Below are 17,005 nucleotides of genomic sequence, written 5' to 3' on the forward strand. Positions count from 1 at the left end.
ACAGTCCAGGTCTATCAGCAGGATAAACAAAAACCGCCAAGTGCTCAATAATTCTGGCACTGCCGGATCCCCAGATGGAAGCTTGCACCGGATTGCACAGCTGAGCTCCTGCCACAGCCCAAAATCAAGGGCAGTGTCTCTGTCCAGGGAAATGCCGTGCAGGGCAGCCCAGTCTAATAACTCACAAAGTGAGCTCTCAGGAATGGAGGTGTGCGTGATACTGAAAACACCTTTCCAGACCATGAATCCAGCACCGGTTTTTAAGCCGCTGTTCACCATTCTCTCAGCCCCGTCAGACATCCCGGTCCAGGGCGGGGGGAAACAGCGTACCTCCAGAGAAACATGGCTTGGCTTGCAGCGTGCAGGATCACGTCACAGCGTGCAGATCATGTCGGCATGCACCAAATATTACTGTAGTCCGCAGCCATGGGGGGGGAGAAGATCCAGCAGGCAGGAATTATGCAGCAAGATTGATTTATTTAATTATTTCACAAACTCTTTTATAGACTTTTTTCTTCATAGTCTAATTGGACAAAGGATCAGCCACCCCCTGTGTGGATTGGCTAAAATCCTGAACATCCATTGTCAAAATATTTTTCTACTGTACCATAAACATAGTTCTACAAGGTCACAGGTGTTCATAGTTTATAGAACTCTGCTAATATCTTCCATGAGAGAGAAAAGTATCACACGGGCTTAGAAAGAAGCAAGAGAAATTCTTGCTAGCAGCAATATTATATCCACACAATATCCATGATTCATTCAGATCTTTATATTGTGTCTTTTATCATAGTAACCAAGATCTAATTGTAAACTGAGATTTTGCTCAAATAAACAAATTTTGAAAATCCACAAGAAACAGATGGATGTGTGGTATCGCACTGAACAGCTAAGCTCCACTTGTCCATGAACGACAGCTGCGTAGTTTAGACATTATTTGTATTGACTTAAATATTTCTTCTAACTTTCTCAACAGCAGGAAAATTATATCTAAATTCGTCTTGTTTTAAAAAATAATGCAGCTTCCTTTCATTGTGACAGTTTCAAAGCTGGCATGGGTGATCACTTGAATTTCTAAACCTTCCCTACACTAACCTTCTACCTAAAATCTCACCTGCTTATTAACAGGGTAACTTGTAGGGCAACACTCTTTTCCACCTGCTGAGGAAAGTCGCACAGCACCCAGCAGTAAGCAGAACTGACACAAGAAATATGATAGCAAGATTCCACAACACAAGCAAGTTTTAAATCCATTAATTCCCTTTGTGCCCTGAGTTATCATTTGTGATTCTCATGGCAAATGCAAACCAGACATTTATAAATGGCAAACAAAAAGGCCAAATCATTTATTGCATCTTGATTTATCATATCACATTATTTTGCTTACAGAATTTCAATGTAATCAGGAAACTTTCAGAAAACAGCACCGATTGCTCAAGTTTTATGCAGTGAAACACACATATGAAACAATTATATAATTCCAATCTAATAGCTAGTGTATCATGTTTATTACTTATTTCAAATTATCAGAGTCTGTTTTCTTTTTCCACTGTTTTCATGCTTGGCATTTAGTTTCCTGAAGCTCAACTGAATTACTCAAATGCTTGATTTTAGGTACACACGTTTGCGAGATGAGTGTTTAGCCTTGCCTCTTCACACACCATGCAATGCATGGGATATGATGAAACATTCTAATATTGGTGAAGCCCTGAAGCAGTGGGCCTTTGCAACTCAATCTTCATTCTGTCAATTGTTCATCAGGGAATTAATTTAAAGTGTACCAGGAGTGCTTCTGCTGTAGTAGCAAATGCCTTCAGTGGCTGAACTCTTTATTTGCTATCTCAGACCATGAGATTTCTACTGTGTACAAGGTGCTAATCATGTTAAAATTCTGGCAAGATATGAGAAAGGCATTTAAGTTATATATCTGTATGAACACAATTAAAAATGCTTAGGCATCTAAATCAATCATAACAAATAAAGTTAGAAAATAGTGTTTCCTTTCTTTACAGTGCTGGTTTATTTCTTTATTCTCTTATTTCTTACTATTAAAAGATTATTTTTAAGGCAGCTTAAAGTTAAGAAGTTAAGGAAAAACCTAAGTTGCTCCTCTCCTCTGCTAAAACATTTTGAATCACTTTTTTTTTTTTTTATCCCTGAATGAAACTGGATAGAATTCAGATCTAGCATATCTAAAGTTAAAGATAAAAAGGTTGAAATGTGTCTTCATAGTATCTCCACTCACATCTATGCATTGGTTTTTACTTGGTTTGTGTGAACGGAGAAGGTCAAACAAAAAAGGTTTTCCAATGTATGGAGAGGAAGAAAAGGAAAAATATAACTTTCAAGATTTTTATTGCAGCTTCTTTCTCTGACTTCAGCATATGTCATTATGATTTTTTTAAAATCAATCAGGCCTCATAAACAGAATATAAGTACTTTTGCTGTGTATACCTTAGTGTCAATTCAGAGATAGTAATTATATTGTCTAGATCTTGACATTCAAGTTTCCCATCTTTATGCAAACATTGTTTTCCAATTTTTATTAAAGATACTTTTTTTTTTTGACTGAGTTAAAAGGAGTTCATAGAAGTGAGAAATTTAAAGCAGTTCATGGATGGCTTCCAAACATTTCACTACAAAAAAATTCTGCTAGTAATTGTTCCAAATGATTTTTTTCCCCTTCATTTTGGCACTCTGGAATAGAATAGAGCTGAATTCCTAAATGATTAACTTACTCCCCTTCACAAGAAATCATTAATTCACTAAACAACTTTAATTACTGTTTGGAGCCTACATTCAATCCAATTCAGCACAAACAAATATTTAGCAGTTCAAGATGTTCTTTCTTTTAAGCACCTCTATCTCTACACTTAAGCAGCTAGTTTGTGATAGACTATTGAATCAGGCTTTTGAGGGTGGGGGAAGGGAGAGAACAACCCCAAAACACTCAAACCAAACCCATTTCTTCTTAAAAATCTTTTACTGAATGGGTTCAATGAGTGAAATCAAGTTAAATGCTGTATTATGTTGCAAGAATATAAGTAAAATTAATAAGCAAAATTAATTTCAGAAGTCATGAGTTTTCTCTTTATATTGCTAGTTGTTGTGGCTGAAATAACTATTTTCTAGGACCACTGGATGTGGACTGCAGGTGAACATGCCCAAACCCACTTAGGTCCTGACGGATGAGACCACACAAAAACATAAACCTGAGCTCCCTCTGCCCTTTAAGCCAGCTCTCATACTCACTGGAAATCTCTCCTAGCACACACTCAGGTGAGAATGTTACAAAGAAGACAAAATCTCATGGTGTTCTTCAGATGAGAGTAGCTCATTTCTCTGCTGAGCTGATGGTGTTAGCTGTCCTATGTATAAGGTCAACGGGAATTCTGCCACTGGGTGAAATCCTAACTCCACTGAACCCTACTCGCTGAATTGTGAACTGTAATTGATGATGGTTTTAACTCTACAATCCTGTCAGAGAACAGCAAGAGGTGCAAAAAAAAAGTTTTTTTAAAATTTATATTCACAGGGTTTATATGTTCCTCCTGTAACTTCACTGCTTATTTTTATTTGAATATTAGTTTATTCCAGGAGAATTAATGGAATTATGAAATATCAACAGTTTCCAACTCTCACTTCCCTGGAGACATTGTTGAAAAAGAATATTAAAAGTTGCAAAGCTTAGGTAATATTTCTTTATTGAAACAATCTACTGTGATTTAAAAGACACTTCAGTCAGTCAAATATTATGGGGCAGAAAAATCTAACCAAATGAAACCCAAACCCGACATGAAAAGAGGCAGCCTGTCTAAGATACATCAAATGCTAGGAAGTCTCCAGTGTCCTTACCTTTAAAGCTTAACCTCAAATAGCACTTTTTTTGCAGTACTGATAAGGATGAAAAACAACACTTAATTTATAATGATTAAAACTTTTCTGGGCACAGAAAAAAGAAAAGCAACAAAGCAAGATCCTCAGGCAATCCTGTTTAAATGAATCTTTTCTTTTTTTTCATCCCTTCCATGGCTTTAATATACTGTTCCTTATTCTTTCTTCCTACCAGCTTTCAGATTCATTCGATGCAGAATAAACCATTCTCTATAAATGCAAGCAATCTTTCCAGTGTTTGGACTTATAAAACAATGACAATTCTTAAAATAAACTCCTGTAATGGCTCACCTGCTACAGAATACCACCAATTAAACTTAGGTTTTTGAAACCAGGTGAAGTTCTTTGAAATTCTCTGCTTTATGAGAACGACAGAAAAAAGAAATAATTCAAGTAATTATAATTTCCATTTTTCTTTAACATGATACGGTGCAATTCTACATTCCCTGCAATTTTCAGCCTCATCTAAACCACACAAGTGATTCTGGAAGCATTTCAGTCAAGGACTCTACAGTTACATGAACTCTGGTAAATTAAATATGCTAAGCCTGTTCTGTGCCACTGAGAACAAGTGCTGTGGCGTGCATGCAAAAATCCCTTCTATTTCAGAACAGAGAAGCCTTATCTATACTAGTTATCAGAAATTGCCAGTGACCTATGTTAGGTCCTAAGTTGTCCCTAAATACTGTTTGAGAAAGTGTTAATTGTAGAAGCCAAAGCATCTTAGGAAACATGCCAACAACTAATTTCTAGTCCTGTTTGCTACTATACATAGCTTGTAAGTCCAGCATCTTCTAAAGTGCAAAGTAACAGCCCCTTCAACAATCTGGGATATAATACATTGCTCTCATCATAAAACCACTAGTTAAAAAATCTAAAGTACAAGCTGGAAATTTAAGTCTGCTGTGCTTGGGAACCGCAAGTACTGCAACAACCTTTTGGTAACGTTATGTTTACATTTAAAGATTTCATAATTATCCAATTTTAAAGTAATTGCTATATGGCAATATACAGCAATTAATATAAATATTTTGATACTGAAATAATTAAGCCAACATAAAACATTTAAAAACATGAAAGTTGCATTTTATAACAGTACTTCTGTGAACTTATTTTCAACCTGGATTGAATTATTTTCTAAATTTTGCTCACAGCTGTGTTATTTACTGAAATCAAAGGACCACAATAATTTTGATATGCTATTAATAAAGCAAAAATCAGCATTTGGAAAACAAACAGTAGCCTACAGAAAATTATGATATCCTGAAGGCATATGTTGTTTGTATTTGACATTACTTACTATTGTAGTAACAGATGAACATACTAGCAGTTGGCTAAGGATCTATCTTTTTAACCACAGATACAGGAGAATAGTAATTCTGGCACCATAAAATCAAATATAATAGATGATCAAATAATTTCTAGCTGCTACCAAATTCTGCAAGAATACTGGGTGGGAAATTAGACTGCTCCCTCTAGATACTTTATTATTCATTTCAGTTACCATCTATTGCAGAAGTATATCCATGTGATCTAATGCAAAGAAGAGTGAATGTAGATAGGGAAGGATTCTTTGTGCTTACATGAAGTTCATCATCAGTCAGTCAGTAGTCTGTATTAATCTACATCCTCTGAATGTTTGATACAGTTTTCCATGGAGCAAGTTACAGGGCAGATAAATAAAACAGGTTTAAAAATAATTCACAACTAATAAGACCTATTTTGTGAAGAAAAATATTCAATACACTAAGTTTATATGAAATACACAGTAAATGGAACCAGGAAATTTTATTTGATGGTATACTTACCTTCCTATAAAATGTAACTGTTTAATGATTTAACTACCCATATTCTACCATAGGATGGAAGGCTATGGTGGCCTTGTTTTGGTTTCTGCTAGGGTTTTCAGGGTGATATTTTTGCTGTTGACAAAAGTCTTGACAGTGATTCCACAGAAAAATGGACTTTCATGTCATATCTCCCTGCTGACCCTACTGAGTACTATTCCTATTTCTGTCCCAGTGAGTCAAAGACAGTTACCTCCATCTCCACCTAACACATCTCTAGATCACAGAAGCCATTTCCCCCAAGCTATGCAACTACTAACGTAGTTAAACTAAAATAAAAACCATTGCTTTTAACATGTTTTTGCTAGAAATTTGCTGTATTTAAAGAGAAAGACCATGTGTCTTAAAGCATGCTATTTCTTGCAACAGTACTTACTGGTCTAACAAAAAATACTCATTTGCATTAATATATTTAAGAAACTGAACTCTTCAGGCTGCTTAAATCTGAAATAGACAATATTTCACAGAAAATTTAGCTCACAAGTTTTCCCCTGTCATTATGAACTCAGTTAAGCTAAATCACTTTCTTATTTCTGCATGTTGTACTCAGCATGTGTAACCTCTTCACAATGGAAACCAATGCTTTGTTTCAGCTTCCTATCACAAGCCCATACTTCACGCCTCATTCAAGGATTGCAATTGGCATCACAGGTTGATTTCTGTCAAATACAGACCATAGGTCACAAATTCCTCGTGTCCATTCTTCACTTAGAGAACTAAGCCTTTTTATCCTACCTTTGTATGACAACTGGATTCCAAGTGACAGTGTCTTTCCAGCAGTAAGTAAACATACTGAAAGTAAAGGAAACTTGAACATCTGGTAAAGGAGATATTGCCTGAAGTGACACAAAATATGTAGCAATTTAGGAAAATAACATGTATTTTTTTAAATAGGAGCAGGTCAATATAAATTTTCTAGGCGATTGCAACCACGTTGCTTTCTAAGGTCCATTCTTGAAACATAGGTTTAACTTTACCTTTTCGTTTAGATATATGACAGAATTTCAGCAACAGGTCTTATTTGCAGCAGGTATAAAAGTCACATTACATAACGAATTTAAAAGTCTGTCCCTTTATGATACTCCGTTTTTCTAAGTTAGCAGACATTTTAACACAAGGAAACTAGATTAAAGCTTATCACACAGGTTCACCTCTCCATTGTCCATTCTTCTATCACAATAAAATGCTTTTTAAACACAGCTCAGCTGAATTCCAGAGTCAGGAGTCATGTTAAAATTTACAATAAAGAAAAGGAGAGTTTGTCCCAAAGCCTATGTGTGAAGGAGAAAGACTCTTCTAATTAGGAAAAACAATAGAGGTCTCAGAAGAGACCACAGGGTCAGTAGAGGCAGACCTTGACAACAGGACAACAGCTGAGGGATCCAGGAGTCCACTGAAGAGCTATGTTATATACGTCTGTAAACTCCAGCACTGCCAACAACTCCACAGCAAGGACCTACTTGGTCCCTTAGGTGAGTGACCAAAACACACAGTGTAGCCTACTATAGGAAGAAAACACTGGAGACCACAGACAAGCAGTTGGGAAATATGTGGTAGACTTCACAGCCTAGAGGCTGGCAGAGAAGAAAGCAAGCTGTTAGTTTATTTTCTCTCACTTGTTGCTATCTTACCTCTAAAAAGCAGGCGACAGTGTTTTAAAAAGAGGGAAAGATGCTTGCATTTTACATATTATTAATGGTAATGTACAACACACACAAAAAAGAAGTTTTAAATACCTATACTTCCTTGGTTAGTATTACAACTATTATTTCTTCACACAGGACTGTTTAATTTGGATGTAAACATGTACATTATAGCTGCACTTCTTTCTCTTTTGTTTTCCATTTTAACTGGAAATCAAGTTCAAGCTTTTACTTAGACAAATGTGGTGGATGGCAATAAAGTATAAAGAATAAAGAGTTCCTTTTCCTATCAGCTACCAGAATACACCTCTACAGACATACACTGGAAACATGGCAAACCTTGATAATAATGACACAAAGAGAAGCAAGGAACATTTTTCAACTCTTGTTATCATGTTAGAAAAACCCTTCCCCTTTGATTGTAACAACAAGTGAAATACAGCACTTGAAATTTACCTGGTAGCTACTTGAACCCAAGGTTTTGGAGGTCCTACCTCCAGGTGACTGAAAGCAAAGCAAGCTGAGATTGAATATGAATGTCAAAAATATAACAAATGTAAATCTGACAACCATCGAAGTCCTGAGTGTTAGTTGGTTTTTTTTTTTTTTTGTAGTTCTTTTACAAAATGGAGTAATTTGAACAAGCCTCATAATTTGTATATGTTGAGAACCTACTTTCACATGTTGATTTACTACTGTTGAAAGTAATGGAATGCAAAATTTTAATTTTTCAGATACTCAATGTAGTAATAGAGTGATTAGAAGGAGTATAAATCTTGAAGTATTATTATTATTGTTTAAGGAATGTTCAGAAATTGTGAATTAAAACCAATCTTACATAAATGTCACAACAGCTTTGTGCATCTTATTTTGTATCTTGATACCCTAAGTGTCTGATGAAGTCTAATGGAAGGTGTTTTCTCCTCTCTTCCAAAAAGCAATAGTTTCAAGCAGCAGAGGGGTTTTTTTTTAAAACACAGTACGTTATAATACAAGGACAACCTTAAATTAAGCTCTTCTTTAGGTTTCCGTGTGGAGGAATGTAACATATCCAAGAGCACTTGTATCCAGTACCCAGAAATCTCAGAAACTTTTTGATTCATGTTCCTAATTTCTTATTTAAGTGACAACACTGCAAAACGTAGGCTGTTAAAACAGTTCCTGAGGGCAATATATTGAAAATAATATACCATTCCATATGGACAACTAGACATCCCACCCTAGCTGAAGTTTTTCAAATCTTAAATTTAGGAACAGAAGATTGACATTTGAAGTCTTTATCATCTAAGCATCTCTCAATCTCAATCAACTTTGGAAAATCTGTTTTGTCCAAGAGGGTCAAGCACGCATATATGCTTTATATCCTCATACAACACATGGCACACATTATTTTTCCAAACCCCATAGTCCACTATGATGCAAAGTCCCTGGGATTTGGGGATATTTTTCAGAACTTAGGGATTTTGTTTGGCATTTTTGTTGTTTTGTTGGTTTTTGGTTTTTTAAACAGGATTCATGACAGCAGATTATGGCACAAACAATAGTGGAAATGAAAATAAAGTTACAACAATGGCTAACCATGGAATTTAGGGGAGGAACCCTTCTGAACCACAGAATGGCCCTTAGCAATGAGAGAGGCAAAAAAGCCAGGTACTTGACCAACTTCATCACCACTAAAATTTTTCTGTAGCCTACTATGTACTTAACCTGTTCAGGAAGGATTTAAAAAGGAAAGAATCACCGCCCCAAACCAATGTTATTATTTAGCACATAAACAATCAGTCTGGCTTTCAAGCAGTGTGGTGTCCAGGTCTGAGCACTGGCCAGACCAGATTATAGGATATAAGGCTGAAAGATCTCGCCTCAGCTACTGAGTATAAATTCCAGCAACTGCAATCAGCCTCAGCACATAATCTCTGTAAATGCATCAAGTTCATTGTATGAGTAATCAAACTGCTTGTCTTCATTGCTTCTATTGCCACAACTTTTTTGAAACATCACAATCTGCAATTTGCAAAAACAATGAGAAGAAACAGTGACAATGGCAAGAAATTAATTCATATCATGACTTTCTCTGATATTAAAATGCATGGAAAATAACCTATAAAAAAATAAATGAATCATGAATATTCATAGTTGTGAATGGGTAACAATACTTTTGAAAATAAAGAATACAGTTAATCACCGCAAAGGTTTTTTTTGAAAAAGAGTCCTTCCAGTAGATTCTTTATTATTCCTACCCTGTAAGAATTTTTTTTTATTTTTTATCTTCACAGGTGAAAATATCTGCAAAAATTTCATGCCATTTTAAGGTGTTTCACTCTTAAATAAAGACTTAGGACTCACTCTAAGTTAACCAGCACAAGCATCCGAGAAAGGCTTATGTGGACACAAGAACAATAACTCCCTACATTTGTGCAACAACCAGGCAAAACCAAACTATATAAGACAGTCTGGCAATTTTATTAATTATTACTTCTAAGTTAAAGGTGAAGCTTTACATGTTCCTTGACTTCCAGTGTCAGTCTTGGCTCTCCCCGTCTGTAGCCCTCATCAATTAGAGCAATTCTGTACTTGACAAATTTTGTCCCTTAGTCCTCAAACATGAGGACTTTCCTAAAAAATGGCACAGTGACAGGTTGGACCAGCCATGCCTCCTGCACGCTCCTGGTATGCCAAGCCTGGCAGGACAGCCTGGGAGAAGACATTCTGCTCAATTTAAATAAAAAGAAAATAGGAATAGCTGCTTGCTTAAAGTTATTAGTAACTTGATATTTTTTTTATTTTTACTAAATAAAACTGTTCAGTTTCCCCATGATAAAGCTAAGTGGATGGCATACATTTGAAAGCTTTCAGTATATGCACACAGAGGGGCACCCCTAAGCCCTAGCTGCATTATTCCATCACCACTGGCATGCTATATGCCACATACCCTTCCCAAAACCCTTTAGTCCACTAAAGTCCCAATAACATAACTGATCCTCTTCGTTACTAAGCTAAACCTTCCGTCAAAAGAAGTGACTCCTGAAAGCAGACCATGACAGGTCTATTCAGGCACTGCAGAGGGCCACTGGATGTGGGATCACCAGCTCCTCTCCAAGAGCATTACACATTTCATTACAAATTGTCTTACTCCTTATTGACTCATAAGACACTAAATACATATTTGACTTTCATATTCACTGGAATTATGTGCTAAACCCATAAAAGCCAAAACATAGAATTTTAACCAGGAAAAAAATGTTATGACTTTAAATTTTTGCCTTTCAAGCTATAGTTCTTAACTGTTCCCAAAATAATTCCCATCATTGTGTAAAGGACATGAGTATTCAGTCAAGGAAAACGGAAATGGAGGTGAGAATAAGATTTGATTCAACAGGTGGATTCACTGCTTTATATCCACATTGGCACAGTCAGTACTACCACCCTGCAGGTAAAATAAGGATAATATTTTAGTTTTGCTCTAAATGAATTATTTTCAGATAAAGCAAACAGGCCAGAAATGTTCCAAGTATGGTAAGGTTCAAAAGTATGAGAATCAGAGTTGTGCCTTTTCTCCCATAAATGCACAGTATCATAACCCAGAACTGATGCAATATTATACACCAGATCCTCATCAGTCATAGTCCTTTACAGAGCTCGCAGACCAACCAGATCTTAGAAGGAAATATATATATAAGAATCTGAACTGTAAAACATTGTGATGCCATTGTAACATTTTAGTTAAGAAAGATCTCTTGCACACACCCAAAGACCCCCACTCTCCCAAATTAAAAGTTTATATTCTTCACTTTTCAAGAGCAGCATTCGGTCATAACTTTTGAAGTTGTTAAACATATAGTCTCACTACATTAAAAATGTCTAATTAGCTTATGCGAGGCTTAATTCTGATAGGAGCTTAATTACAAATCTGTGTTGCATGAGATGAGACTCGTTCATATTTCAAACACATGTTAGTTGTATTACATAAATGATCTTTAAAGACAACCACTTTTTAGAAGTGACTGTCTTCAAGACTGATGCAAGGAAAGACATGTCTAAGCTATCTTCCAGCAGATTTCACAGATGGCTCACAAGGCTGTCACAAGGCACAGAAGGAAGAAAGTTGCTTATTTCTTTATAGAGATGCAGATACGAAACACAACCTGGATTTAAGGCTAAAAAGCTGTTTATTTATCAATAACTCTTCTAAACCTTACTCCTGATAACTAATATTTCTTACATCAAAGTGAATTACTAAAACTGAAAATTAATAGGCTGCTAGGAAATAAGTATATTTCATGCTGATTTGATGTCAGGTATTGCCATACAAAAATATGGAATATGTGCTCTACAGGTGCAATCTTCCATGCACTTTTCTGTGCAGGCTATAACAGAGATTAGTTGGTTATTACAAGTGAACACAGGAAAGCAGCATTGAGAAGTCACGGGATACACTGGTTATACCATTTCAGGAAAAAATGCTAGGTTTTTCAAAAGGTAATGATGGGAATATATTGTAGATCAAATTCTGAGAAACAGAACCATCATCAGGTTGTGCCCTATCACTAGGCTGTGAAGAGAATCACAACAAAATACGAATGTATATATTTATTTTTTAAAGCCTACTACACCCATCATAATAGACTCTTTTCCTGATTTATAAGGCAGACTAGGGCATTTTTCAGAATTTGTTTCTTCATTATGGAAAACAGGAAAAGAAAATAAGGTCTGATGAATCATACTGGCATTTTTTAATAACCTTCACAGGAACCAATCCTTTTCTCAGACTTCCAGTGGCATTGTGAGAAATAACAATCCATGAAAAAATCAAATAGATAAAAAAATTTAAAAATCAGGATACGTTATCTTCCCTTCAGCTTCTTAAGACTCAGCTAACCTGGCTGCAAGCATCTGGCACCATGCAAGTGGCATATGTAAGCTGTTTACAGACTTTGCGTATCTCAGAAATAGAAAGCCTAGGGCTCTTGTCAAGAAGTTTCAATTTGCTCTAAAACACTGTTCTTCTAAGACATCAGTCCCTGAGACTCTCATCCTTCTGGTCAGCAATGTTCTGTAAACAATTGTAGCATCTCAAGTGAGGCTTGCAGAAGGAAATCACAGTGGTTACGTCTATGTGCCACACTGAAATCCAGGGACAGTGCCCAAGAGACATCAGAAAGCATTAGCCCATAGTCTGGTCTTGACTCATTGTATTAGTCTTACTACACATAATGAGTCTTTTGCTGTTCTCCTCTTGGGGAGACAATCTTATTTTTTCTAAGATCAGCCAGGTATTAATTGTTTTTGTTGTGTCCTATGTTAAGAATTACTATTAGAAAATAGTACTACAGAAGCTTCACTACACGAAGCCTTTACAACAAAAAACAGATCTTACAACTTTTCATTCTCCTAGACAGTTGTTTAATTACACACTCCAGTCTCATAACTTACAAATATATTGAGAAAATACTCGAGACTGTGGCATTTAATACAGCATAATGATTTAGCTTCATGGTTCTATAATAAGGCTGAATGCACTATGGGAATCTTCTATGTCTCTGTCTCTCAGAGATTCCTGTGATATATTAAACAAATAGATGGGAAAATATTACCTTTTTTTTTACACAAAACAAGATGTTGTAATAAACTTCACAGGCAATTCCAACACCCCACTGTACTGTCTAGAGTTCTCAAACAAGAAATAGAGAAAATTACTCCTGTGTGGTTCTTTTCCACACAGACTCATTGCCTACCCTTTTATTTTGTGATACAGCAATGCATTACTGCCTCTATGGCTCACATAATTATAGGTAGATGTATTCCGTAAGTGGTGTCTTCTTCCCTGCCCAGATCTTTCCTTCCACACTATGACAAGTCCTTTTTTTTCCATTCTCTGTTTCATCAATTCTACTATTTTTATCAATCTAATGCATATATTTGTGTGTAATACATATTAGTTTGATATATTCAGGTAAGTTCAGGGAAGCTCAAAAACAAATTAACGATACTTAAAACCAACCCCAAACAACAAAGCAAACCTTTTGAGATCCAACCATCATTAAACTGACATTTCATTAATTATTATCACACCTGAAGAAGTTATTTTTAGTTTTTGTGTATTGCAGTCTAGTTGTTGTTAGCTATGACAATCATTATGAAATAATTATCTTATTTCCTCTAGCAGTGTGATCACTGGACAGCTGCTTTAGTTATTCCCATGGTGGCATATAAAGAAAAACATATTTACTTTCCTTCACATATAAAGGCAGTAGCAACATATCAGCCTCAATATGTAGTGCACAACTATCTCTAATGACTCATGTCTTTCATGTACTTTCCACTAGCTTGTAAATTTTTTAAAATCTGTCTTTAAACATGTATCTGAATTAAATTCAGGAGATTTTTTAACTATCACTCAGGATTTACTGTTAATCTGGGCAGTGGACAACAAGTTAAATCACTGATATTCTGTCATCACCTTTCATCATCTTGATGTTTACCAGCAAGATACACACATATGTATATATGTATCCAGATGAATATGTAAAATGATATGGAATTGTCTGTACAACCACAAAACAAGGATTCTTCACATTTTGACATCAATTTTGGAAAGCATTCAGATCTCTGTCTAATATAATTATGTTATATTATATATTATATATGTTGTATCATATAATATATATATTACATTATGTTGTTTAATTCAGTGCAAGCCAAACTTCTTCAAGATATATATTACTTTAAAAGTGGCAGAGATGACTAAGTGCAGTTTAATATGTTGGACAGCTAGGACACCTCAATAATTGCTATTATTATCTAGCTTCCAGTTATATATTTTCTCAAGCTTCAATTTTCCAATGGAAAATCAGTCTCCCTCTACCAATACATACTTATAATGAAAGTAAACACTGATAGATAATACTTTTCTATATCCATTTCGTGACAGCCACATATAAATACTTTAGAAACAATGTTGTGATTTGCTGTTATAATTACAAGACTCATTTTTCCTCCTCAGATCAGTAGAGGTAAAAATGTCCTGTGCAAATAATGTATGTGATACAAAGATAAAACAGGTCCAGAAGAAAAATTCTATTTAGAGGGCAGAAAAACTGAAGTAGCCAAGTAAAAGTTCTGATACTGCCACTGAAGATCTATGCTAAAATTGAAAACAACAGGAGAACAAAATCAGAAGCACAGGGAATAATGTTAGCCCTAGCTGACTTTATCATGGAACCTACTTCCTTCATTAGAACTTTTGGAAAATTTAAAAGAAGATTTTGAAGTAACAAAAATATAATATTGTGACATGGCTTGAGGAAGCAGAGCAGTCTGCCTTGAAAACTCAGCATCTACTCCCTGCCTGAAAACATGTGCTCTTCATCTCAGTTTGGCTATTACAGGCTAAAGAGAAGAAATAAAGGAGCACTACCATTTTACCAGATTCAAAATGCATCACTCCTCCTATCATTGTGCAGGCTCCTCAACCTTTTGGATTAATGTGTCTCTCTTACCCATCCTTCTGTCCTTTTGGTTTGGTTTTTGTTCGTTTGTTTTGTTTTGGGTTTTTTTTTTGTTTTGTTTTGTTTAAAAGAAATAGAGCTTACTTGACTTTGTGTCTTCCATGTGACTACTAGGAGCTCAGGACCACAGGCACCACACTAACAACTGACCAGAACTAAGCATCCCATTGTCCATAAAAGCTTTTCAGGTGTCATAGTAATTTAAAAAAGGGTGTGCCATTCCTGATCTTCTAGACTAAAGTTACTTGTGTGAGTTAGAAGGAGTAACAGGAACTCCATATTCTCTTTGATGTACTTATCTCTTACATTACTTTTTTCCCTCCTGTATGGGTATGTAACCAGAAACAACAGGTGCATCATATCTCAACCAATTTTTTCAAATGTGTGGACAGAATCTTCAACACCACTTGGAAGATATGAAGTTTCCCTTATTAAAATAACTGCAGCTAGAATTAGTATGTGGAGGTTTTTCCAAGCAAAAAATAGTATGTAGAAACATAGAGTTCTCAGGAAACTCTAGAAAAGGACAATGCAAAACTTAACAGCCAGGTGAACTTAATTGAATTTGTAACTTTTTTCCTTTTGCAACACCAACTAATAAAATCCCTTTCTAAAAAATAAACATATAATTACTAAAAATCCCATTTATTCCACAGGTTTATTGCACATAAAGGCAATTAAGCCTGACTGATTTCAGATTCATAACGATTGAACTGTTTCTCATTCTTCTCTATTTTTAATAAAAAACTCTCTATGATTTTGGATGATAAGCAGCCAACACATCTGTAGGCTATCTCTATTTGACAAGCTTTAGTCTATCTTTACTTGGGGTCAAGCATGACAAATTTCCAGGCAGATAACACTTGTCACATCTTAAGGCCATCAAGACAGTAATCATGTCTGCTGCTCACAGAAGAAGCATCTGCCACTGCAACAAACGAGCTCTTGATTCACACAATCTCTTGCTGAGCTCCCAGCTCATTAGGATCTCCCAACTGCTGCCTCTTACACAGGAAAAACACACCTGTCATTGAACAAGCAAAGTGCCTCGCTCTCTGCTGCAGCCTTGAACAGAGCATCTCCTGCTGAGCCTGAGCTTCAGAGGATCAAGCGCCTCTTCACTCACAGAAGCAAGATCTTGTCAGACTGTGTATCAGCATCACCTGGTAAGTGAGAAGATCTTCAGCAGTGAAGCTTTCACACACATCCTAAACCCCGGGTGCAGCGGTGCCTGCTTCAGGCTGGATCCCAGAGCCCACACCGAGGACAGCATGGGGCTCAGGCAAAGCCCTTTGTACTCCACAGCTCCCCCTCCTTTGGGCACCTTGCCTAGGAAGACATCTTGGAGCCAGGACATCAGCTTAACATTTACCATAAACTAAAATTTCCTCAAGGCCCCCAGACTTATCTAACTGCATAAGGTTATACACTTGGCAGGATCATACAGGAACATTTAAGTCCCTGTTCCTACTTACTCATTCAAAGGCATCTGTCCCCATCTTGCCTTAAGGTGAGAAACTCCTCTAGTATGGAAAAGGACCTAGAAAAACCTGGCAGTTAAAAATAACAAAGAAGTTCACCTTTAGAATGCTTGATATGAAATTACTTCTCTCTTAAAACAAACAGTGTGTTAGGAAGAGGTGAGATTTCACTCAGGAAAACTTCAAAGGCAGTAGCTTTCATAGGATTAACATCTAAAACACCATCAGTCTAATTTGCCTTTTAAATAATCCTATTCAAACATCATTTTAGAATTCCAAGATAAGAAAATAGTCTTTGAAGGAAATAAAGAAGAATTCATGTCTTTCTACATTTTGACAAAATTATTTGAAAAAATACTTGGAATAAAATTTAGCAATTTTACATGTCTCAAAAAAATTAACATGCCAAATATATTTGGGAATTTGGGTTGGTTAATCTTTAAAACATGAGACAAGTACTACTGAGATCTTGGGATAAAACATTCAGTAGATATCACTGGATGTCAGAAGGTAAACCAAGAGCCTAACAATGGGGGAAAAATTCCTGAGATAATCTTTGCAGAGGGAAATGCCATGTCTTGTTTTCTGGAACTGATGTTTTCTTTAACACACCAAATAATCTGCTTTGCCTG

General features: G+C 35.9%; 1 protein-coding gene across 4 annotated transcripts in view; it reads right to left on the reverse strand.

The window, feature by feature from the left end:
* SNTG1 (syntrophin gamma 1) overlaps positions 1–17,005 on the reverse strand; it is a 334,181-nt gene that overhangs the window by 242,473 nt on the left and 74,703 nt on the right. The gene's annotated exons all lie outside the window — the stretch shown is intronic.

Source organism: Corvus kubaryi, unplaced genomic scaffold (assembly GCF_017639235.1).
Source record: "Corvus kubaryi isolate FWS band 111438036 unplaced genomic scaffold, C.kubaryi_AGA036_p1.0 37312, whole genome shotgun sequence".
Classification (NCBI taxonomy): Eukaryota; Metazoa; Chordata; class Aves; order Passeriformes; family Corvidae; genus Corvus; species Corvus kubaryi.